At 50.2% G+C, this 24,400-nt stretch overlaps 1 long non-coding RNA gene across 2 annotated transcripts; it reads right to left on the minus strand.

Annotated features, from left to right (window-relative positions):
• Positions 1-6,015: 6,015 nt before the first annotated feature.
• LOC142928918 (uncharacterized) lies at positions 6,016-23,644 on the minus strand. 2 transcript variants are annotated; one of them, XR_012945227.1, is made up of 4 exons: positions 23,395-23,644; positions 12,004-12,053; positions 9,502-10,904; positions 7,420-7,432 (listed from the first exon to the last, which is right to left on the minus strand). It is a non-coding gene; the product is annotated as an uncharacterized LOC142928918 (long non-coding RNA). The 2 variants fall into 2 exon arrangements; XR_012945226.1 differs by having other exon boundaries at positions 6,016-10,904; positions 23,395-23,582.
• Positions 23,645-24,400: the final 756 nt, after the last annotated feature.

Here is a 24,400-nt window from a genome sequence, read left to right on the forward strand (position 1 = left end):
TGAGTCGGGGTATAAGGGTTCTTATTGTGCAAAGAAAAATTGTGACAAAAAAAATATTTAAAGCTCATCGGATTTCTCCAGTCTAAATAAAGACTCTGGTTTCGATGCAACTCGATTCGGTCAGATTTTCTGCACTGCCGTGTACAGCGCGAAGCAGCGTTTTCACATGTTGTGTATTGTCGGAGGCCGCACTAAAGACGACCAGGAGCAGCCAGTGGCACGCGGGCCTTGCAATCACTCTGTTATTTTGTATTTAAAAAATGGCTATTATGCTCCACAAACTTTGCTTTTGTGACCAAGGCTTTATGTGAAGGAATGACACAAATGCACACCACGTTTTCTCATTGAAAATAGGTCAATTTAAAAATATCAATGTCCTGGTCACAAATGCAAAGTTTTGGGGGAATAATAGCCATTTTCTGTACTTTTGAGGCATAAGCATTTAGAAAATAACACTAACTACCCAGGAACAAAACCATATTTTTGTTGCACCGTGAGATCACCGGCGTAAAGCAACGTCTCTTGCGCTCGCATGCGCAGTCACGCGTTACACGACTCTTGTACCTTCATCTCCTAAGTGTGGGTTTGATGTTGTTGGTTGGTTGGTGGTGGTGGTGGTGGTCGATTGTTGGTGGTCATGGTGGAGCAGCCATGAGCATGGTGGAGGGTCAGGAGGGAGGTTGACAGGGGAACGCAAAGCAACATTGTCCATCAGCGCCACGTGCGCAAAAGCACATGCGGCGACGCACGGAGGCACGTGTGTCTTTCTTAATCATCATCGCCATCATCCAACACTGTCAGACATCATCTATCCACTGCTGGATGAAGTCCTCCGGCTGCAGTCGTCATAATTTAACAGGTCATTTTTTTTTCTCATCACCACACAAGCCAATGAAGGGAGGATGCTAGACAGCATACGACCGTCGTGTGGATGGAGCGATTTAGTCGGCTGGTGTCAACAGGAAGATCGTCACACCAAGAGACCGTTAGGGATGGCAACGGCTTGGAGAAACTTTCATCCAGCAGTGGATAGATGGTGGCTGATGATGAAAACTGATGAACGTGAATCGCCATTATCTGAATATATATATGAAAGTCAACAGCAGAGCTTGATTAAGACACACGCTGTTGTTCAATGCCAGTGATCCACGGCTTCGTTGTAACATCGTAAGCTCAACAGGGACCTTTCTCCAGCACCCCCCCCACACACACACATGGGGGGGGGGGGGGGGTGGAATGTATTGCTCCCTAGATTGAACCATCGCTGAGCACCTCGGGGTGGGGCTGCCACTTGCTTCATTTTCTTCAATCTCTTTTCCAAAATATGTTGTACTTATTAATTAATGAGGACCTTTCCACGACCGTATTTTAAGACTGTCAGTGTCACCATGCTCTTTTGAGCAACGCTCGTTGCCAGCCCAGTGTATTTTTACTTACAATTTAGTTGCTCGTTTATTTGTTATTTAGTTACTCGTTTAACCAGGAGAAACTTGACCAATTAAATTCACCAACAAAAAAATGTGCGAGACCCCATGAGCAGCTGTGCGTGAGCGCAAATAACAAAAATCAACACATTCGCCATCGGCAACACGTCGCCTTATACATAGACAGGGTGCTTCCATTGTGTTTTTACCACTTATAATGGGACTGTCGTTTTTAATGGAAAAAGATCGGACAATAGACTGTAACGTGATAACAAATATAATGTTAATAGCTTCATTAAAGTCAAAGAGTCCCCCACTTGTTCGCCATCATTATCAGCACGTGGCCTGGAATCTTCTTCAGGCGGTCTCCAGAGCCCGGAGGCGGCAGCACATTTCTTGTGGCGTTGTTGTTGCAAATTCTCAGAAGTGTTAACACATTTTTTGAAGCATCCTGTATTTACTTGCGCTCCTCTTTGAGCGGTGCTTTTGACGAAAATGTGTCGAATTCCATGGCTTTGTGTCGAATTCCATGGCTTTGTGTCGAATTCCATGGCTTTGTGTGGAATTCCATGGCTTTGTGTCGAATTCCATGGCTTTGTGTGGAATTCCATGGCTTTGTGTGGAATTCCATGGCTTTGTGTCGAATTCCATGGCTTTGTGTGGAATTCCATGGCTTTGTGTGGAATTCCATGGCTTTGTGTCGAATTCCATGGCTCTGTGTCGAATTCCGTGGCTTTGTGCCGGTCGTCGACCGGTCGGCTCAGAGAAAGCACACCACGCGTGAAAGCCCGAGCGACGCCTGAGAGAGATTCCACACTTCGATGGCGGCGCCCAGTCGAGGCCGTCCCGCAACAAGCGAATAAACAACCGAGGCACAGAATATGACGCGTGTAACTATCTCTGCTCGGCTCCTAAAGAGGGCTCCTTCACAGAGCTCTCGCCACCGTGAGCACCCCCCCCCTAAAATAACTGGGTATGGCACCCAATGGGGGCTTCAGTCACCACCGGTTGAATCAAATTTCGCTCACGGGCAATAATTAAAAATGACACTTGCGTATCGCGTCCCAGGTCCCTCCCCCCCCCGCAGCCTCCTCCTCATCAACTGCAACCGCAGACAACTTGTGCACCCTTAGAGTGCGTTACATTATTCCAGGGGGTCGTATCATTGATTTTTGTTTTGTTTCCAACGGCGTAACAGTCACCGCTTCGTGAACGCGTGCGGCGATCGGCCAGCAATGTGGGGGGGGGGGGGGGGGGGGCGAACGCGGCCCGCGACTTTCGTTTTCGCAGCCACGCGGCACCCTTCCACTTTTGAAACGGTACCGGCGATTCGTCAGGGTCCTCGAATTGTTAACGTTGTGGGTTTAGACTCTTTGGTTCTTTCGGTAAAGTCACGTAGGTAGAAAAAATAATAGATCACGACCTTTCCTATCGCGACACAAGCAACCGTCATCAGGTGTGAAACACGCACAGCAGGAGGACTGCTGACGTAGCAGTCCTCCTGCTAACGTAGCAGTCCTCCGCCGTCGCCTTCAGCGCAAGATGTAACAAACACGGGTTGATGGCAAGGGCAAGCAGAACCTCTCGAAAGCACCCGGTGCAATTCATTAGACGCGGAGGTTGCTTTCGTTCGGGAGGTCGTAAGATGATCCAATGACTCTGTCGGTAATTGCAGGATGCCGCTTGTGGGATGGTTACATTCCCGATCGGTTCCAATGTGCGCGGCGTACGTCCAATTAGAGACGGAGTGCTTCCTCGTATTTCTATTGCATTTGTAGAGTGATGGTCTCATAGACATAAGCTGGGAAAGCCGATCCATGAAGGGAGCCTCCTCTCTCAACAAATCTATTTTCGTTTCACGTCATAAAATATACATTTGCTCCTTTTGCCATATTCACTCATTCTTGAACACTGGAATTGCATTGCACATCCCGTAACACACCTGTGTGTGTGTATTCACGCAACAAATGTGAGATTGTCTCCGTGACATTTTGCGTTCAGCTCAACCATTCGAGTGTTCTCCCGTTTCAAGAGAACATTTCGCTTGGCTATTTATCCGAATTTGCCCTGACAAATGGTTTATTTTTTCCATCATCGGACAACAGATGTTTACTTCTAAAATCGGACTTGCCCACATTTAATCTCCGTATTGAAGGCCTTTTCGTTTTAATTTATCAGGCGATAAGGATAATTCAAAGTTGCCCATGGAAACAGTCATCGCATCGATCATTCTTGAGCCTGCACAGGCTGAAGAACATTCAAGAACATAAACACACTGACTCAAACGCTCACAGAGACAAGGGGATGACCCCAGTAGCTGTCACTCAAAATTCCAAGTGGAAACTCTTCCACGCCTCTTGTAAAGATGACGCATCTTTACAAATCTCTCAACAATAAAACAAGCAATTCTTACAACACATCGACAGCCACACAGTGGAATCTGCTGATATCGCTGAGTCTCAAGAATGTATCTACGGGACCTTTATTTTGCCCTGTATCAAAATTATGGGGAAAACACAAGAATTGGCTTTACCCCTTTCTGGCAATAAAAGATGGAGGTGTTAAGATGTTCAAACATCAAGTAGATAACCTATTAGAAGGCATGAAGTCTGCATTAACCACACATACTTGTGGGAAAAAAACATGCAAACAAACATGATCTGATGATTTTGGTTTAACATGTAGGCTATCGCGACCAATATTATCCATAATACAGGTTTTTTTTGGGTTAGATCGCGTAAATATATAAATGTGTCATTGAACCAGCCACCACCCGACACAGCCAATTAGTAAGGTTTGTCACGTAAACATATTCTAAATTTTGTGGCTTTGTTCTCGAACACACCGGTGTGCTGTACTAGTAACGAATTGGCATGTTCTGTTAACGTGACAAACCTTACTAATTGGCTGTGTCGGGTGGTGGCGGGTTTAATGACACAACATTAATATATTTACGCGATCTAACCCCCAAAAAACCTCTATTATGGATGGTCTGGTAATATACTCGCATTGTCCTCGAAACGGATCGGCCTGCACCAGAGACATCTTTCTTCATGACCTTGTCTCACCGCCAGTGTGCGACGAGAGAACGCCAACACGCGAACAGCAACAAAGGCAATGCAAGCGTCAAAGTATTAATAGCTCGGGTTGAGCAAGCGGTTATATCAATGGGACCTTTCAGGAACACCCTGCTATAGGGGACAAGCTGCCATTAGGGGGCTCCCGAGCCTCAATTGCACGTCGCGAGACGACGTTCCAGTTATGTTATCGGCAGCAATGCCATTGCGTGTGTTATTGCCATAGTCGGGATGTTTGGCCAATTGTTTATTTTGTTTGTAAGGAGTGGCTATGCGTGTGGGAGGTAGCCGGAGGGCCCTGAGACAGTACTCGAGATGTAATCGCTTCACAAATTCATATTTTGCCACAGCAGACCCGTGTGACAACAATACAGCAGATTCCAGTGCGCAGACAAACAAGAGCTCGGTTAAAACAACAACAACAACACTAAACGAAGTGTAAACCCAAGCTATGGGGAGCCACCCAGACGAAGATCCGTCGTCGTGAGCCACTGTGGCTTTAAACCGCAGCGAAGTTTTGATTTTTGACTCGCACGCATTGCGCGAGCCAAACAACCAAAAATGCGTCGCAAGCTTTCTGTTACCTGCGGGAGCTGCGCGGACAGGGGAGTAATGTTGCGATAAGGATTGTGTACCCCGCGGGCAAATGGAGAAGAACACACGGAGAACAGAGGAGAAGAGACGGGAGGAGGTGAGGGGGAGGTTATTCGCGCGAGATACGCCGTGAGAGATATCCGAGTCGGAGATCTTCCGATGCTATTTCGGGTTCGACGGCGAGCTGTGTCGGCGTTAGGTCCGACGTTTACGGGTTCGCTTCGTCAGGAGCTTCAGGAACTGAAACGACGAAGCTCCCACGACGAGCGAACGAAGGAGCGCCCGGCATGTAAGAGCGAAACGTCGGACATCGTTCCGAACAGCACGCGGTAACAACCCTGAAATACCATTCGTGTTCCGTACAGCACAACCACTAAACGCCACGCAGTTGGAGTTGTGGAGCAATGGGCAGTCAGTTCCTAAGAAGTCTCAATGTAAGTTACATTTTAAAGTACATCCATTATGTAGATTACCCAATAATCCCTGCCGAACTAATGTGGAATTTCCACCACTTGCTAAAAGCTGAAAAAAACAGGACATGAGCACCGCTTGCTCAGTTTAGCAGATATCAAATTGACACCGACTACTTCAACGGAATACAGATCGAGAAAAACAAAGCATGCTGTCTCTACCAAGACCAATGCGACGTTCTGTAAGTGGTTTTGTCTGAGATGAGATGGTAAATGAATCATGAAATTCATCTTCTTTGGTTCTTTCGGTAAAGTCACGTAGAATGAGAATAAAATAATAAAATAAGACAATAAAATTCTCACGACGTTTCGGCCACAACACAAGCGGCCTTCTTCAGGTGAAGGAACAAAACTGTCGGGACGACAGAGCATCAATGAAGCTCTTCAATGAAGCTCTGTCGCCCGACAGTTTTGTTCCTTCACCTGAAGAAGGCTACTTGTGTTGTGGCCGAAACGTCGTGATAATTGTATTGTCTTATTTTATTTTATTATTTTATTCTCATTCTACGTGACTTTACCGAAAGAACCAAAGAAGATGAATCCTTGCAATCACGAAAGCTTTAAATCGAAATCATGAAAGTGTTGGAACACGTGGGAGGCATCGCTGCACGTACCTGCATCGGCGACGACGTAAGTTGAGTGGCACCCACGATCATGGAGGAGAAAATAAGAAAAGGAACATTTGTTAATAACGAGGATAAATAGTAACGATTATACAGTGATGGTGACATTAATTACCTCTCCGATCTTGGCGTGCGGATGAGCAGCGATTTCATTTGGGACAGCAGGTACACATTTGTACGTGCGTGTGTACGCGTGTGCGTTCGCCTTTACGTGTACGTTCGTACATATGTGTGCGCGTGTCTGGAAGAGTGTAAATATTGTGAATGTACACGTGTATGTGTGTGCGTGTGTACGCCTGCACGTGTGTGTGTGTGTGTGCGTTTGCGCGTTAACGTGTGGGGAGCGGTAGTGCAGCAGTTAGCGCGCTGCGCTACGGACCCGGCGACTCCAGTTCGATTGTCGCTCACGCCCACCGACACCAGGGACGACTATCTGAACCTGTTCTGGGCCTCCCCTAGGTCGACTCAGCCTCAAATAAGTGCCTGGTGCAGTATGTAAATATTTCCACTCGGGAGACAAAGGCGGTCGGGCGTGGTTGCTGGAAACCCACCCCCTCGTGTGCCGTACCGGCCTTCAGAGGTGCTACTCGCGAACAGCACTTGCCCCAGCAGTACGTTAGGGCTGTATGGGGGATTACTGTCATTGTGCGCACGTGTCGGGGTGCGTTTGTGTACTCAATCGTGCACGTGTGTTGCGCGCTTGCGCCTGCTGCGCCCAGAATGTTTTCTCATCACGAGCGTGGGGCTTAACAGGTGGCAGCAAACATCGGGAAACAGATTGCGAACAGCGAGTGTGTGCGGTAAGCTGCAAGACGAAGAAGAATGTGAATTAAAACAGAGCCGAGCACAGTTAGACACAACATGTCAGGGAACGGCTTCTGCAATGGCAAGAGTCGTTATCGCCGCGTGCAAACGACAACCCGTTAGCGCAATGCAGAGCAATTTCACAACGATACAGATGAGAGCAACAGCGATATATTTGAGTAGACCCTTTGTGATGGTAAAGCCGGTGGTGGCCTTAAAAGTAAAAAAAAAAATGATAATAGGTGACGTTTCGGGGAATGACCCTTCTCCATAGCACAATAATACTGTTAAGGGATAATTCTTGAGAAAAAAAAAACATGTACGGTGGACGGGAACATACGAAATACGGGAACAACATGAATTTAAAGGGCGACGCAGCGCGTGACCACGAGGGCAGAGATATTGAGGCTACAACTGCTGCACCGTACCTTCTTCCTCGGCTGGGTTCAGTGTGAAGCGAATGCACAGCGTCGGGAGCATAACACAAAGACGAAAAAATAACAAGCGTAGAAGCGTCAGCGTGATTCACACACACACACACACCCGCACCGCCCCCCCTCCATTCCCGTGGTGGTGAGGGCGACTGCTGGTGGGGTCGTGAGTGAAAAACAACGGGCAAAAGAGGCGACCCTTGTACATCATTCCTGAAATGAGAAGTCTGGTCAAGGCGCTGTAAGCCATCGTGATCGTCGCCACCGGCACGGACGTGCCCATTGCGGACACGTGTCTGGTCCAGGGGCACTGATTCCACCCCCCCCACCCCCAGCTCTGTTCCAAGTGTTGGACAGTTTGTGTGTGGGCAACGGTAGTCGAGTGGTGAGCGGGCAGCGCTACGAACCCGGCAATGATTTTCTGAGCCGTGTCCTTGGCCTCCCCTAGGTCGACTTAGCATCAAATGAGCACCTGGTATATTGTGTCAGCATCGCCACTAAGGAGACAAAGGCGGCCGGGCCTGGTGCTGGCCACCCAAAGAGGTGCTTTACGACTGCTTTTTGAAGCCGCTGACCTGGGTTCGATTCCCAACCACTTTGAATCTTAACCCATCCCAGGCCCCCACCTAGGTCGACTCAGCCTCAAGTGAGTTACCTAGAGCGGTGTTTTAACATCACCACTGGGGGAGACAAAGGCGGTCGGGTACAGAGCTCGCCTTAAGAGGCGCTCTCTACCAGCAATTCGCGTCCAAATTATGCGCGGCTAAATTCGGATCTTTGTATTTAACTCGCGCGTGCGTGCGTGCGTGAGTGAGCGAGCGAGTGCATAAATCTGCTGTGCCTGCATGGCCGTGGATTAACCCTGGGGAGCGGAAGGGGGGGGAAGCACACGAGAGTTAAGCCACCGCATTCTTGCCGGAACATCCAACAACTGCGGTTGGCGACAAATCTACGCGGCAGCAGTGGCAGCAGCAGCTGTCCACGCATTGCCCTCCAGTTAATAGCCAGGCACGTTGTGCCCGCTACGGTCGCCCCCATCAACTCGGCCTTCTCACCGTCCTCTTGAACGACGTTCGTTCGCGAAGGAAAACGGCTCTCGGCTTTGCCAAAAGCCAGGCGAGGATGCATCAGAGAGGGCAGAGGCGAAAAAATGGTGATTGGCATGGGCCAATTGAGCCTCTATTATGAACCGATAGGATTCATAATAGAGGCTCAATGGGTTAGATCGCGCAGATATAATTGTGTCGTTAACCCACCACCACCCGACACAGCCGATTGGTAAGGTTTGTCAATTCTGACAAATCGCCTGATGAAACTGGTTGTACTCATCAGCGAAACGTCACAGCCACCCAAATTGCAAACGTTGTGGGTGTACTGCTTAACACACCGGTGCACTCAAGTAGTAACTAATTGGCACGTTTTGTTGACGTGCCAAACCTCACTGATTGGCATGGGCCCTCTTCGATGTCATCGCCCCCCAGCACCTGGGGCCCCTAGGGTTCGCGGAGGACCCGGCCACAGTTGCACCGCCCGTGCCACTCAGGTCACAGTGAGACGAGACGAGCCGAGCACACGAAAAGGCAGCAACATGCAGGCAGCAGGAGTAGAAAAGGGAGACAAGGGGCAGGAGGATTTGACACGAAACGTCGTAACGCAAAGGAAGGTAGGAGGAACGAATGGAGATATTCATTTTTTTTATAACGACAAAAAATGAATTCATTTGGTATCCAGAGTAGGAAAATAGGAAGCAGTGTGCGCTCGTGGATAAAATCAACCAGTCAAACGTAAAAGGGAAAATCGCGGTTCGCATGGAGAAAGTATATCTGCAGATAGATTGCACTGAGATATAATCGTCCACAGAGAACCGACAGTGTTTTCGGAATTCTGCGCATATGCACAGCACATGCGTGCGTACATGTACACACACGTGAGTGTGTGTACATGTACACACGTGAGTGTGTGTACCACGCGTGTGTGTGTGTGTACCAGTACACACACACGTGCTTGTGCGCTTCGACATGCAAAACGACTGTGCTAGGTTTGGTCTTCATAGACACCATTACGATCTCCGTTGTTACCTTCCTCCACCTCCTCCTCCTCCGCCTCCTCCTCCTCCTCTGCCTCCGGTTCTGGCTCCTCTTCAGCTTCTTCTAGGAAGCGCCCGGAGGAAGCAAAGGAGATAAGCAGCCCGCCAGAAGCAAGCCAGTCAGCAAGCCAGTCAGCAAGCCAGTCAGCAAGCCAGTCAGTCAGCCAGTCAGTCAGTCACCATGCCAGTCAGTCAGCCAGTGAGGCAATTGGCCAGGGATTGGGGTCAGCAAATCGCTCAACGCCGCGCCTCTACAACTCGGATAGTTGAGTGAGTTAACAAGTCAGAAGGCCCTTTAAACGGCCAGTATGTCAGCAAATCTTTCAGTCAGTCTGCCATCCGCCAAGCCAATGGGTCAACACGTCAGTAAGTCCACCTGTCACCCAGTCATTCGGTTAATCCGCCAGTCAGCAAGTTAGGGAGTCCACCACGGAGCCTGTTGGATGATCAGCAAATCAAGCATTCTTTAATTCCGCCAGCCATTCGCTGGGTTGGCCAACCATTGCACCAAATTAGTGGATCAGCAGCACGTCAATAGGTCCACTCGTTACCCAGTTCGATCGTCCGCAGCTCAGCAAATGCAAATGTAACGCGACGGCAAATCTGTCGGTGAGCGAGACACTCAGCCGGTCTCTGCCAGTAAGCCACGGCCATCCGACAGGCGCCAGCAGCAGCAGCAGCGATGTTGTGCGCAGGAGGGCAGCGCGGCAAGCTGGCAATGCCGGCGGGGGCTTGGGTGGTGGTGGTGGTGGTGGGACGCGCGCGATGATGAAGCGACGCCAGACGCCGCAGGTGGCGCGCTGCCCCCCCGCCCCTCGACTCCGAGCGGCATCGTCGGCGGCGCGGAACACGCGCGCGTGGTCCGCGTGTTGAGAGGAGCGAACGCCTTTGGTTACGCCGATACGCGAGAATCGTGGCGTGAGAGACGCGCGCGCGCGCGTGTGTGTGTGTCTATGTGCGTCTTAGTGTCTGCGTGTGCAATAGGTGGTACACGCGTGTGAGGATTCTGGAGAGGGGGGAGGGGGACAAACGCGCGCGTGTGTGAGTGTGTGTGTCTCATGGGCTTACACAGTTATTAATATTATTAATCGACAGATCGATGCACGGTGTCACCCCTTAGCAAGAGGCAATTGGGATTCCTCATAGTTTCACAGGGGAGGTGTTGTTAGCTATGGAGTTGTATTCGTATACACGATCGCGGTCAAGATCTGAGGACCAGGTTTGACCAGTGCAGCCTGGTATCAGCCTGGTATCAGCCTGGCATCAGCCTGGTATCAGCCTGGCATTAGCCTGCCATCAGCCTGCCATCAGCCTGGCATCAGCCTGGCATCAGTGAGTGTGCCCACGCTCCCTCGCCCATGCGTCTGCGATGCCGTGACATTACCTTCCTGCTCCCTGTCAAAACGAGAAGAAGGAGAAACACACGACAGAACACACAATTAGAGACAACAAAGACGGATTATACACGTGTGTGCATGTACAGCCCCCCCCCCCCCCTTTCTAATTCCGCTGCTGGATGAAGACCTCCGCACACCGTGAGGTGCCGTGGGCTTTGTTTGAACATTCCTCATCATGCTGGTAAGTGCTGCTTGGTGAAGTTGGGAGACCCGGGACCGATTCAGATCAAACTCTCGTTGACTCACGTTGGCCATGGTCGGGAATCGAACCCAGATCATCACTGCGCCACTGCACCGCTTTTTTATATATATAAAAATATTGCCTACACGTGTTAAGTTAATAAACTAGTTGCATTCATAGTTGACAAGATAAAATAACGCGCTCAGCCCTGAGCGATATGGAATAGTTGCGAAATGTTACATGGAAGCAATGCCATTCAGTGTAGATTGGGAGTCATCAATTATATCGAGAGCAGGGCCCAGTGTCAACTTTGAGGCACATCTGCTGTGCGTGTGTATCTGCTGGTCATAATTGTGGCTATTGTTACAGTCATTGATTGCGCTACAATGTTCACTGCACATACACACACAGCTCTCACACACGGCTCACACACGAGTGATGAAGCGTCTGAAGAAGTTCTATAGGGGCTTAGAAAGCTGGAATGTAGCACGTATTCAGTGGATTCGTTACCAAATTAAGGGTAAAAAAACTAAAATGTCGCTGTTTTTGTTATACTACGACGGTGTCGATGGTTCGTCCACTGCGCAATGTATGTACGCATGTTGAACTTCTATCGCACCGTACGTAGCCAACCGTGCTAATCGTGGGAAGGACAACAAACTGTACACGTGGCGATCTGAATTCGCTTCCAGACCACGACCAACATCAGTGGCCAGTGTCCCCTGCGCCCCCTCCTCCCCCCCCACCGATCCGTGCTGACAAGAGTGGTGAAGTATAGTGAAATAACCCCACGTGAGCGACGCGCTTTGGGGGAAGCCCTCATTGAACGGTGGATTGACAAATGGCTGAAAATTGTTCGAAACTCTGCTTGGAAGTGAGAAAGTGACAGTGGTGCGATATCAAGTGGTGCACTTACTCGACCTCCTCCTCATAAACTTCCTCCTCGGACATGGTCGGCGGCTGAGTCTGCGAGCGAGACAAAACAAAACAAGCGCCGTGAATTTCACGATTTATCAATGGCACGTGCTATCATTTAGCATTGCAGTGGCGGGCAGAACGGGCCGCGTTAACAGTAACGACCCATATTAGTCGACAATGACCCCACAACCGCCCAGCAGCCACTTATCATCCCGTGGAAAAGAACCGGGTTTGCACCGGACAATGGAGACAGGCGAGGCGGAGACACAGGAACGCGGTGATATATGGAGACACGGGGACACGTGGAAATTAAGACACGGAGATGCAGAAACAATGGGATGATGGGGACACGGGGACACTGAGAGGCAGAGGCAGAGGAACATGGCCAGGTGATCGCAGGGGCATGGAGTCATGGGGAAACAGAAACATGGGGACATGGACACACAGGGATAGAAGGCTATGGAAATACAGAAACATAAGTTCACAGTGACACGGCAACACGGAGACACCGCGATCGACTCGGGGGACACGGAGTCACCATTTTGATCTCCACTGAACTGGTGATTGTGGAGCCACCGAGGGCCAGCTAGGGGCACGCGGGATATCCCCAATGTATAATAGTGGACACATGCACGCCGTGACGCGTGTTGTGGAGCAGGACTGCCCTATGAGCAGACTGGGACGCAAACGGAGGGTGTTGCACACAGCAGGAGACGGCGCCGTGATGCCCCGGCTAAGTACGCGGATGACAGGATCGTCCACTGGAGCAATGCACTTTGCAATCGAGATCTTTTTTTAGAAATGTTTGATGTTGTTTCGTTTGTGGTCAATTCCCCCGCACCTCCGATTAGCACGGTTGACTACGTCCGTTGCGAAAGAAGTTTAACGTACGGCATAGTTGGCCGTTGATGGGGTATTATTTTTACGTTGTTAAGACTGTGTCCCTATAGTTATAACTTATATTGCATCAAGAGAATCCGTGTAGGTTTGATTGCGTCGAACGAAATGTGCAACGGTAAATAGGATTTTAATATATAGGCTTTTGCGACCAATTGTATCCATAATAAAGGGGTTGTTTAGATCGCGTAAATTTAATTCTGGATATCGCTTGATGACGCTGAACATTGTAATCAGCAGCAGTGCGTTGTACTCGAATTATAATTATTGTGGGTTTACTCTCCAACACACCGGTGTGCTGAAGTTGTGATTAATTGGCACGTCTTGTTTACCGCACAAATCTTACTAATTCGCTGTGTCGGGTGGTGGCGGGTTTTACGACATGTTTATATATTTACGCGATCTAACCCAACAACAAAAAACAACAACAACAACAACCTTTATTTACGAGCAAATAGCACGGCCCCCAGTTTGTCCGCAGAATTCCTGGAGACAATTGGGAGACTTTGCGGGCATCTTTCTCACTTATAAAATATATATTTTTTTAAATCGCCACGCACAATTGTTCGAAGCTCCGCTGCGGCAAACACCGAGCATGAATAATGACCTCCAGAGAAAGATGAAACCGCACGATGCCGCAAGCGGTCGACCAGTCGCGTCGCCACGGCTGAATACCTGCGCGAGTGATATTTGAGGTTTATTTATTAGGGCCTATTCTGGGAAGTCATTCAGGTCGGGGTCAATCAAAAGAGGTAGCCACCCCCACCCCCAAACCCCGCACACACACTGCGCGACCCGTCCTTGCGAAAGCTGTCAGTGGGACACGCGCTCGTCGGATAATGTTACAAGCGTTTGTCGCGTCGGACCGCACAACGAGCCATGCCCAATTGTCACCAAATACCATCATCATTATTATCACCGCGATCGCCTTTAAGATATACAAAGGCGGACAAGAGGTGGCAGCACACACGTGTGTGGGTGTGTGTGACTCATCTAGCGCCAACTTAGAAGTGTTATCCCATAGCATGCGTGGTTTTTCTCCGGGCATTTTTGTGGCCAGATCGCTGCAGAAAAATAAGCGAATGGCTCAGTGGGCCTTACCTGCTAAATAAAAAAAGATTAGTGTAGTTTATTCTGATTTGCTTACCTTTTCCATACTTTGCACTTCCTATCGTTTTTTTATATATATTGTTTGTTGTTGTAACTTTCTGATCCGCCCTAACTGGACATCTGTAAAAAAAAGCTTTGTAGCTCATCGGATTTCTCCAGTCTAAATAAAGATTCTGATTATTCTGACTGGGATGGCCAGACCGCTGGAGGCACGCACTGATCACCCCCTGTACTCCCTGTCGCCACATTCTCCCCGCTTCGCGCCCTGAACATCCCCGGGTTATTTCAGCGTACGCGGCTGCACGTGGCGCGCCGCTGTGACGATTCGCACGGCGCCCAGACACCCGGGGCATTAATCAGGGCCCGCAAAGTTGACGAGACGGAGCGGGCATCAAGGACAGGTGCGTGCGGGGAAGGCCGACGTTTTGACGCGTGGGGGGGGGGGGTAAAATCGCAGCTGCGCACGAGAGATCGGATTTCACTGCGCCCTCCCCTCCCTAGCCGTGCAGATCCTCAAACTCACCCCCTCCGAACCATCCCCCACCCCCCCCCCCAAACTCCACATGGCATCTCGTTTCGTCCACTCATCCCCAAACGGCAATCCTCGCGAAACTCCAATGCGAGCGAGACTGACCCGGCCCAACCCCGACCTGGGCTGCCATAGTTCAACTCAGCCGCGTAAAATCAGGGGGGCTAAGCCCCCCCCCCCGCTACCTCCACCCCACTCTCCCTTCCCCCCCTCACCCCACTGAACGATCACCGTAGCATCAGAATGGTTGAGCCCCCCCTCCCTCCCTCCCCCAGCCCCCTCCCTCCTTTGAAGGATCAGCCACCCATTGCAAATTCTTACAGTGAAGTAGAAAACAAAGTTGGCACGATGTTGAACACGAGTGGCGGGCCCTCTGCTTACAATGAGCACGGCCACGCGATGGGCCTCGTTTCCGCCTTTGCCAAATGCGGCCGAGGAGCCGGAGGAGAATGCACGAAAGACAAAACGCATTGTCCGGTCACACATTCTGTCGATCCTTCGTCGAGGTTGCGATCAACGCGCGCTCTGCCGTGCCCGCCCCCTGCATCGTTTGTCTCCCGCCCCTCCCTCCGACCCTCCCCCACCATCCCGCGCCCCTCTCTCGATCTGAGACGACGTCAGTCAACGGCGCTGCTGGTTCCACTGTGGAAAGTGGAGAGGGTGGTGGGGTGGGGGGAGAGATCGTGGCAGGTGTAGGGGGAAGGACCGCGGGTCCGGGCGAGGCATCATCCCTCTCACTCCCCCACCACCATCCTCCTCCACCCAAAACTCCAAATTTACTCCCTGTCCAGCAAGACCTGTCCCTCATTGCTCAGTTGTATTTATACACTGAGCGAGTAGGGGAGCTGGTCAGAAAAAATCGGGCTGACACAGACGCTCCCTATGCATCGCGTTTTATAAATAGCAGCGACAATAACAGCCGCGCGCATCGCAAATGCGGAACGTGAAGTCGTGGCACAGCGATGTCGGGACATAACCACCAAGATCTCTCTCCGGGGTTCCTTCGGTGGCCCACAAAAGTGCTCACGGTGCCGACGAACGGTGACCCAGATGTGTATTTTTAAGCGCGCGAACGCAGTCAACGCGATTCGTTTTTGCGAGCACCTATTAATGCTGATGCGGGGGTGACCAGCTTGACCCGTATTCTCCTCCACATTCAATGCGTTGTTGTTGATCGCGTGTCACCAGAAAAAATATAAACATTTTGTTGAGTCTGAGTCAATCTAAGGGATGCCCCAGACAAGGACGCGATAACGATTTTCGTTGGTGCATGAGGCCGGCATCAACTGGTTCACTCTCACCATAAAAGGTGCTCGCGAACAGTACGCACCTCTTGCAACAGCCTTATCCGACCGCTGTTTAGCATCATCAACCTTATGGCACGCACACTTACGCAACGTGAACAACAGCGTTTTATGACACATTTCTCACGGGAGTCCGATGGAAGTCAGCGCGGCAAGTAGGTGGCGGACGTATTCGCACGGATCTTTGTCGATGTCGATCAACCAAACTGATCTTCGATCAATCGAACTGCTCACTCGACCACCATCAAAATCGTGCCTCTCACGGCCCTGCTGCTAAAACCCTCGATGTCATCGTCGTATGCATGAAGCAATTAAACAATGACCGCCCTCTTGTGCTACAACACAAGACCAGCTGAGCATTGCTCTTACGAACGCTCTCGTCAACTCCTGCTCCCTGCTCTGCACAGCTAAGCAGGCTGAGTAGCGTGATGCGTTCCCACGCTACCAAGTAGCTATATCGGCGAACGTATCTCTCTGCAGCACCTTTATCAATCCCCTGCTGCAGGAAGGCCCTCTGCATGCCATATTTATTTGACCATACTTCACCATGCTGGTCAGTGCGGGTTGGTGATGACGACGATGATGATGATGTTGATGCGGAACCAAGGACCGGTTCAGATATAACTCTCACGGCTAACTTTTGGCCAGGGCCGGGGATCGAACTCAGTGACGCCGGGTTCGTGGGGCGGTGCACAGCAAGCCACTGAGCCCATCCAGGCCAGTAACATATTACAGTGGGGTTTTTATTTTTACGGTCTCTCTAAAGAAGGCCGAACGGCCCAAAAGATCTCCCTTAAATGTCTAACTTAACCTGTCATTAAATGTGCAATTTGATGATGATGATGATTTCCCTAGTCAACTAATAGTCGACACGAGCTAATCTGGTCCCTTGCCTTTTCTGTGCAGCGTGGAAACAATCATCTATATTTAGATGCTTTCCGACGTAATTCCATATTCTGTTGTACACTATCGCATACCCTAACTAGCTATTTTAATACCTCTTCATGCATTCTAGATATGCAGTGTACCTTATCAAGCTATGTTTAACGTGGACCGAACACCCCACACTGAGCTTATTTCATTCTTTCCCTATCTGTAGCCTGCAGACACAATGTCCTTCGACACCTTTTGATGGCAGGAGACAGAGAGATGAGCACGTGGGATCCAGGGAAGACACTCAAACGCAGAGACATCGCATTGACTCTCAAGAAAGGTTAAGTGGGCTTAGGCAAGGGCACGTAACTTGGCTGGAAGGCATCGTATCGGGCGATTGATGAGACCGGTAGCGGAATAGCAGTCAAGGGAGGGATCGCTAAACTGACGTCTTTAAAACTACTTTGCGTTTCGTTTGTTGTTCTTTTCCCCGCATCTCCGATGATTGGCACGGTTGGCTACGTACGGTGCGAAAGAAGTTCAACCAGCGCGAGAGTCGCGACAACTGTGGAGGCAGAGCGGTGCGATGAGCGGCGCGCGCGGGCGTCACATGGACTGCGGCGCCACTGAACCACGAGGGGTGGCGATTGGCATGGGGAGAATCTCATCCACCAGTGGCTAGAGCATGGCCGCTGCCGGTGATTGCTTGTGTATACTGTGCCTTGATTTAGCGTTTTATTAAGTGCAAGCGTTTCAAATGTTTTATTGTTTGTTTCTTTAAATTATGAATGTTCCTAAATATGGTATGAATGGGTTTTTTTTTTACATCTTATCGGGGAAGGAGTGGTGGCTCTGAACTCGGGATCCTGACTTCGACTCCCCGTCACAGCGGCGAGCGGGGCGGAGTACGCTTCAAACGATCACGCAATCGCCCGCGACCGACCATGGCGTGTTATATGCAAGGCCTTCCCACCCAACAGTTGGTGGAGCAAACCGTTTGTAAGATTGTCAAGCGCGTGACTTCACCTTTATCAACCCGTGTTCGTGACAACAATGAACGGGAGCTGTGCCTTGGGACATGCGTCGAAAGTGACGCGCGCTTCGCCGCATCTGTGCCAGTTCAACTGGAGCAGTTCATCTGTGCCAGTTCAACTGGAGCAGTTCATCTGTGCCAGTTCAACTGGAGCAGTTCATCTGTGCCAGTTCAACTGGAGCAGTTCATCTGTGCCAGTTCAACTGGAGCAGTTCATCTGTGCCAGTTCAACTGGAGCAGTTCATCTGTGCCAGTTCAACTGGAGCAGTTCATCTGTGCCAGTTCAACTGGAGCAGTTCATCTGTGCCAGTTCAACTGGAGCAGTTCATCTGTGCCAGTTCAACTCGAGCAGTTCATCTGTGCCAGTTCAACTGGAGCAGTTCATCTGTGCCAGTTCAACGTAGGACCGCCGACGGGTCGAATGCTTGCCATTCCCTTCCACATTATTTAGTTCTCTTGGACCTTCTGCCACGCGCGAACCGAAGAATCCTTCGCAAGCAGTGACATACGGAGTGTATATATATACACACACGCACGGGCGCACACACACACACACATGCACACGCCAGCATATGCCAAGTATGGACTTGTGACACTTTTGGCTGTGCCTGCCAGCCAGGTTGTGCTGTCAATCTACTTTGATCCCCAGCTAATTGTTATCGTCACCCCCAACTTACATACTTTTTTTTGTAAATAGGGCCTGGCTTAAGCAGTTATTCGTTTCGTATTTGGCAAGTTGCCGATAAAATGGTCTGAGATTTATTGTGAGTCTAAGCGCGGTCAGCAATGAGTAAGACATGAGCGAGAGTGCTGAGTGATCTGACATCGGGTGTAAACTACTGCTGCTTGTGATTAGATTGGCCTATGGATTTCAGAGTTTATCAGAGCAGCTCATCGTGCAAGCATGACATAGATGGTTCCGGCATTGTAGGACCGTGAGGAATGGTGCCAGTTTGGGGGGGGGGGGGGGGGGCGTCGTCCATTGGTGGATAGAACATGGTTCATGATCATGGAAAATAATGATTATGGTGTGACCTAACACCATTTTCAGAGTCGAGATTAAATTAATTATTCGTATGATTTAGGGAATAACTGAATAATTTGGCGGGACCCCGGGGTCCCGCCAATTGCTTCAATTGCTGAAGTGAAATCGTCTTTGTAAGCAGCACTCGAAAAAACAATATAATCAGTTCTTTTGACCCTCACCCCTCCCCACGTCCCAAGATCTCACCCCTATAACCACACACACCCCCAACGCTCCCTCTCCTCCCTCTGACCCCCATCACCCCTCTAACATAAACCATACGAAGACAAAGATCCTCCGTATAGCCTTAACAGACTGTTTGGGCAAGTGCTGTTATGTGAACACCTATGAAGGCCGGCACGGCACACGAGGGGGTGGGTGGCCAGCACCACGCCCGGCCGTCTTTGTTTCTCCAGTGCCGATGTTTACACACCGCACCAGGTACTCATTTGAGGCTGAGTAGACCTGGAGGAGGCTCAGGACCGGTTCAGATAATCGTCACTGGTGTCGACCGTGAGCGGGAATCGAACTCGGGTCGCCGACTTCGCATCGCAGCGCGCTAACCACTGCACTACCGCTCCTCAACCTGACGGACACACACACACAACACACACTCTCACACACACACCATCGCAGCGAATTCCACACTACCCACCCCACCCCCCTATCGCATCACGCCTCCCCTCCCCCTTGCACCCCCCCCCCTTCCCAACTGCCCCAGCCCCTCGCCCCTGCCTTGTTTGGAGATAGGAGAAATCAGAGCTATAATTAAAATCTCGGAGGCATGCGTCTTGGCGCTGGCTGCCCGTCTCGGCCTTCATCCCCACGCGTCCTCCGTTCACCCCGAGGTGCTGCGTCCATCGCGAGCGAAGCCGCCAAACGGTGTGGACGCGCTGTCTCGCGGCGAATGATTTTGGCCACGACACATCCACGCAAACCTTCGTCCTGAACCTGTTCGTAAGGCTGTAGCAATACGGGGCCACGGTAATGTATGGTTGTTATGGGGGGGGGTATGCATTCCTTGTACTCTCGTGGTAGTGCCTTACGCCGATATTCCCTGCACCGGCCTAGAGGCGTTCCGGAAAATACCGGGTGAGAAAAACGTTAATATCGCGGTCAACTGAAGTAGTATCACATTCAACTGCAGTAATATCGCGGTCAACTGAAGTAGTATCACATTCAACTGCAGTAATATCGCTGTCAACTGAAGCAATATCACTTTCAACTGCAGTAATATCGCTGTCAACTGAAGTAGTATCACATTCAACTGCAGTAATATCGCTGTCAACTGAAGCAATATCACTGTCAACTGCAGTAATATCGCGGTCAACTGAAGTAGTATCACATTCAACTGCAGTAATATCGCTGTCAACTGAAGCAATATCACTTTCAACTGCAGTAATATCGCTGTCAACTGAAGCAATATCACTGTCAACTGCAGTAATATCGCTGTCAACTGAAATAGTATCACTTTCAACTGCAGTAATATCGCGGTCAACTGAAGTAGTATCACTTTCAACTGCAGTAATATCGCTGTCAACTGAAGCAATATCACTGTCAACTTAAGTAATGTCACTGTCAATTGCAATGCTAATAATGTCATTACACGTATTGTAAATAATACAGTTAAAATGTATACAAATATTACTGATACTTGCCATTATTAGTCGTGTACATTATTCGTGTTATATTAATACTAGTGATCTTTTTCAGGAGGGTCCTGCCACACTGAGACACAGCACCTGGATTGGTGTGTAAGGGAACTGGAGAAGCTGGATACAACCCACCGGGCATACGAAAGCTACGCACGGATGCATTCAAGATTCCACTACTAAGAATGCTATCTTCTGGCCTCCTCACGGCACAAGCCCACAACATCCAAAGTATTCGCAGGAAGTCTCTCATCCAAGGATTATCCAGGCTCAAATCCTTGCTTAGCCACCGAGTTCCGGGTACATTCGGGGTGAATCGTCTTGTTGCCAAACTTCTGAGTGAATGGTTTTTTTTTACGGGGCCGCTGGTAAACTTTAAAATGTCGCTTCAAGGATGCCTCGCAATCTTCCAATTGCAGTGAGGTGCCTGATTTCGTTATCGGATCTGTTGCGCCAAATCTAAATTCCACATGACTGTGGCCGAGCTAAATTAAAACTTAACACGGTCCACTGAAGGCTTTACGACTAATTGGTGACCTCCTCACTTAGGTGGTTGTAATGATGATGATGACGACTGCATTCATTAGATGGTGATTATTTTTGTACTACGGTTGTGTATAATTGATCACGATGCTTACAGATACTTGATGATGATTGCATTTAATAGACAATGATACAGATATGTATATGATGATTCTAATAATTAATTCATGGTGATGAGGATTAGACTTAGCTGATCATACAATATATGAAGACCGTGATAATGATAATATATGTATTTTATGATTATGAATTCATTTAATAAATTCATGATGATATCACTTAACATACGATGTGCCGATTATGTGATAGACATCATCAGAATTCAACATCCCTGTGGCAGAGACGAAATTATCTTTAACACAGGCAACTCACTGGCTTGGCCACTGCTGTAATCGATGCACCCCTCAACAGCTACCGATCACGATGGTTATTGGGAGTAACCCGTCCCAAGATCAGCGTCCGAAGCTCCGCTACTGCACGAGCGCAGGAACAACAACAACAACAAACACATCGACCAACAAGACGCCTCCATAGCCCCCGGCACCTATCGCTAGACGCAAACAAACGCATCGCGCCTGCATGCCCCACGACAAAACGCGCGTCCACACGCGGCGTTGCCTCTTGACGCCTGACAGAGACGAGTCGCCTCTTTGCCGAGAGTCCCTTACTGATGCGCGCCTCTTAGCCCTGGGGTAGGCAAACGCCAAACAAAAACATTCGGTAGTTTGAAGGGAAAAAAAAAATTCATAATATTTCAAGAGCCGCTATGCACGCGTGAATACGAGACGGCGATTGTCCTTAGTAAGAATACAAAAAAAAACGTCCCGATGCAGTTCTTGAAGAGCCGCATGCGACTCCGGAAGCGCGGGTTTCCGACCTCTGTCTTAGACCGAGCAGACACGACGCCGATAAACAAACCATTTGCTGATGCTTCGTTTGCGGTGGTGCACAATCACAGTTAGCAACAAAACAACCACTCGTCCATAATACCGCGGCCTTCAACGGCAAAAAAAAATAAAACCCATATCATAGGCGACGTTTCAGACAATGACCCTTCTTCCTCATACCACACAAATCATTATTTACAATCATGAAAGGCCATCAATATTTTGTTGTCCTTTCACGGCACTGCGGATCGCCACTTCCACCTGGGACCGCGTGGCGCCCAGAGATCTGCGGGTTCAGAATTAGACTCCTCAGTCACCTCAAGAGCCAGCCACCAAACCTGATGGACGTCGTCCGCGAACCCCGAGGGACTGCCGACGACTGTTATTAACTATATATATTTTATAGATCAACGCATGTGAGATGCTGTGACGCGTGATACGCGTGCAAGACACCGGCCTGCCTGTCCCTCTGTCTTTCACGTGTCCGTCCTTTGTCTCAGGCTGCTTTCTCAATCATTCTCCTGCTCATTTCCTCTTAGCCCTGTCTATCGTTACTCGCTTTGACTGTCTCCCACTGCGTCTCTCCGTCTGCACTCTTCCATTCATCTTCTCGTCTGTCTCTCGTTCTCACTGTCACTCATTCTCTGTCATCTGTCTCTCGTTCTCTCTCCTCTGCATCTCTCATTCTCTCTCCTCTGCATCTCTCATTCTCTCTCTCCTCTGCATCTCTCATTCTCTCTCCTCCGCACCTCTCACTCTCTCTCTCCCCTGCATCTCTCATTCTCTCTCCCCTGCATCTCTCACTCTCTCTCCTGCATCTCTCATTCTTTCTCCCCTGCATCTCTCATTCTCTCTCTCCTCCACATCTCTCATTCTCTCTCTCCTCCGCATCTCTCATTCTCTCTCCTCCGCATCTCTCACTCTCTCCTCCACATCTCTCACTCTCTCCTCCGCAACTCTCATTCTCTCTCTCCTGCATCTCTCACTCTCTCTCCCCTGCATCTCTCATTCTCTCTCCCCTGCATCTCTCACTCTCTCTCCCCTGCATCTCTCATTCTCTCTCCCCTGCATCTTTAATTCTCTCTCCCCTACATCTCTCACTCTCTCTCCCCTACATCTCTCACTCTCTCTCTCCTGCATCTTTCATTCTCTCTCCCCTGCATCTCTCACTCTCTCTCTCCTGCATCTTTCATTCTCTCTCCCCTGCATCTCTCACTCTCTCTCCCCTGCATCTCTCATTCTCTCTCCCCTACATCTCTCACTCTCTCTCCCCTGCATCTCTCATTCTCTCTCCCCTGCATCTTTAATTCTCTCTCCCCTACATCTCTCACTCTCTCTCCCCTACATCTCTCACTCTCTCTCCCCTGCATCTTAAATTTTCTCTCCCCTGCATCTCTCACTCTCTCTCCCCTGCATCTCTCACTCTCTCTCCCCTGCATCTCTCACTCTCTCCACCTGCATCTCTCACTCTCTCTCCCCTGCATCTTTAATTCTCTCTCCCCTGCATCTCTCGTGCTCTCGCCTCATTGTCTCTCACCTCGGACGGGAGAGGAGAGACGAGGGGAGAGTCGGCAGGCGGTGTGGCCACGCAGAGTCTAAGCTTTGCCTCGAGTCCGGAGTGGAATATAAAGCCCCCAAACCCCACAACCCCACGAGAACACGCGCGTGAGATCAAGGCGGTGCTGGCGAGGGGGGAGGGAACACCAGGAGAGGATGGAGGAGGAGGTGGTGGATGGGAGGTGGGTGAGTGAGTGCGTGCTGTTGATGGTGGTGTTAAGTTCTTGGTTTATTCTTGGCTAGGAAGGAGAGATACGTTTTTGGTTGAGGGGATTAGGTGGGTGGGAGGGTGGATGGGTGGGTGGTGGGGGGGTGTAACAGAGATGATGAGGCGGCTGATGAGGGTATGTGGGTCGATGAGTTGCGCTGGGAGATAGATTGTGGGAATGTGTGGGGCTATGCGAGAGGCAGGGATGTGTCCCGAACATTCTGTGTGCGCGTGTATGTTTACGTGTGTGCGCGTGTGCGCGTGTATGTTTACGTGTGTGTGCGCGTGTATGTTTACGTGTGTGTGCGCGTGTATGTTTACGTGTGCGTGTGTCCCTGTCGTTCAATCGATAAGTCCTCCTCCTCCCTTAAAAGTCGCTGAGCAAAGCGCGCGGGGGGGGGGGGCTAATTATACAGGCGTTGACTTCAGCACAACTTTGCGAGCGTCTCTGACCCTGCGTTTGGGGTAAGGCACGGAACGCGGCGCCTTCACATCTGCGGCGGGATCGTCGCTGCAAAGATTTACCCAGAGGGGGTCACCCACTTCGTGTCCTATGCGCCGGGCGGGTCGCATTCATCGCGCCTGCGTGTGTGGTTACTACGGGCGCTGGGTTTGAATCCACTGCTGGATGAGCGCGACTCTCCACACCTGTGCGGTGGTCGGGGGAGAGCGGCGCGGGGGAGTGATTTGGCCACACGTTCAGCACGCTGCGCGGCAGTGCTGATTATGTGAAGGCGGGGAACATAGAAGCGCCGCTTAACAACAGATGTGGCGACGC

This window comes from Petromyzon marinus, chromosome 24 (assembly GCF_048934315.1).
Source record: "Petromyzon marinus isolate PM22_M1 ecotype Great Lakes invasive population chromosome 24, UKy_Petmar_22M1.pri1.0, whole genome shotgun sequence".
Classification (NCBI taxonomy): Eukaryota; Metazoa; Chordata; class Hyperoartia; order Petromyzontiformes; family Petromyzontidae; genus Petromyzon; species Petromyzon marinus.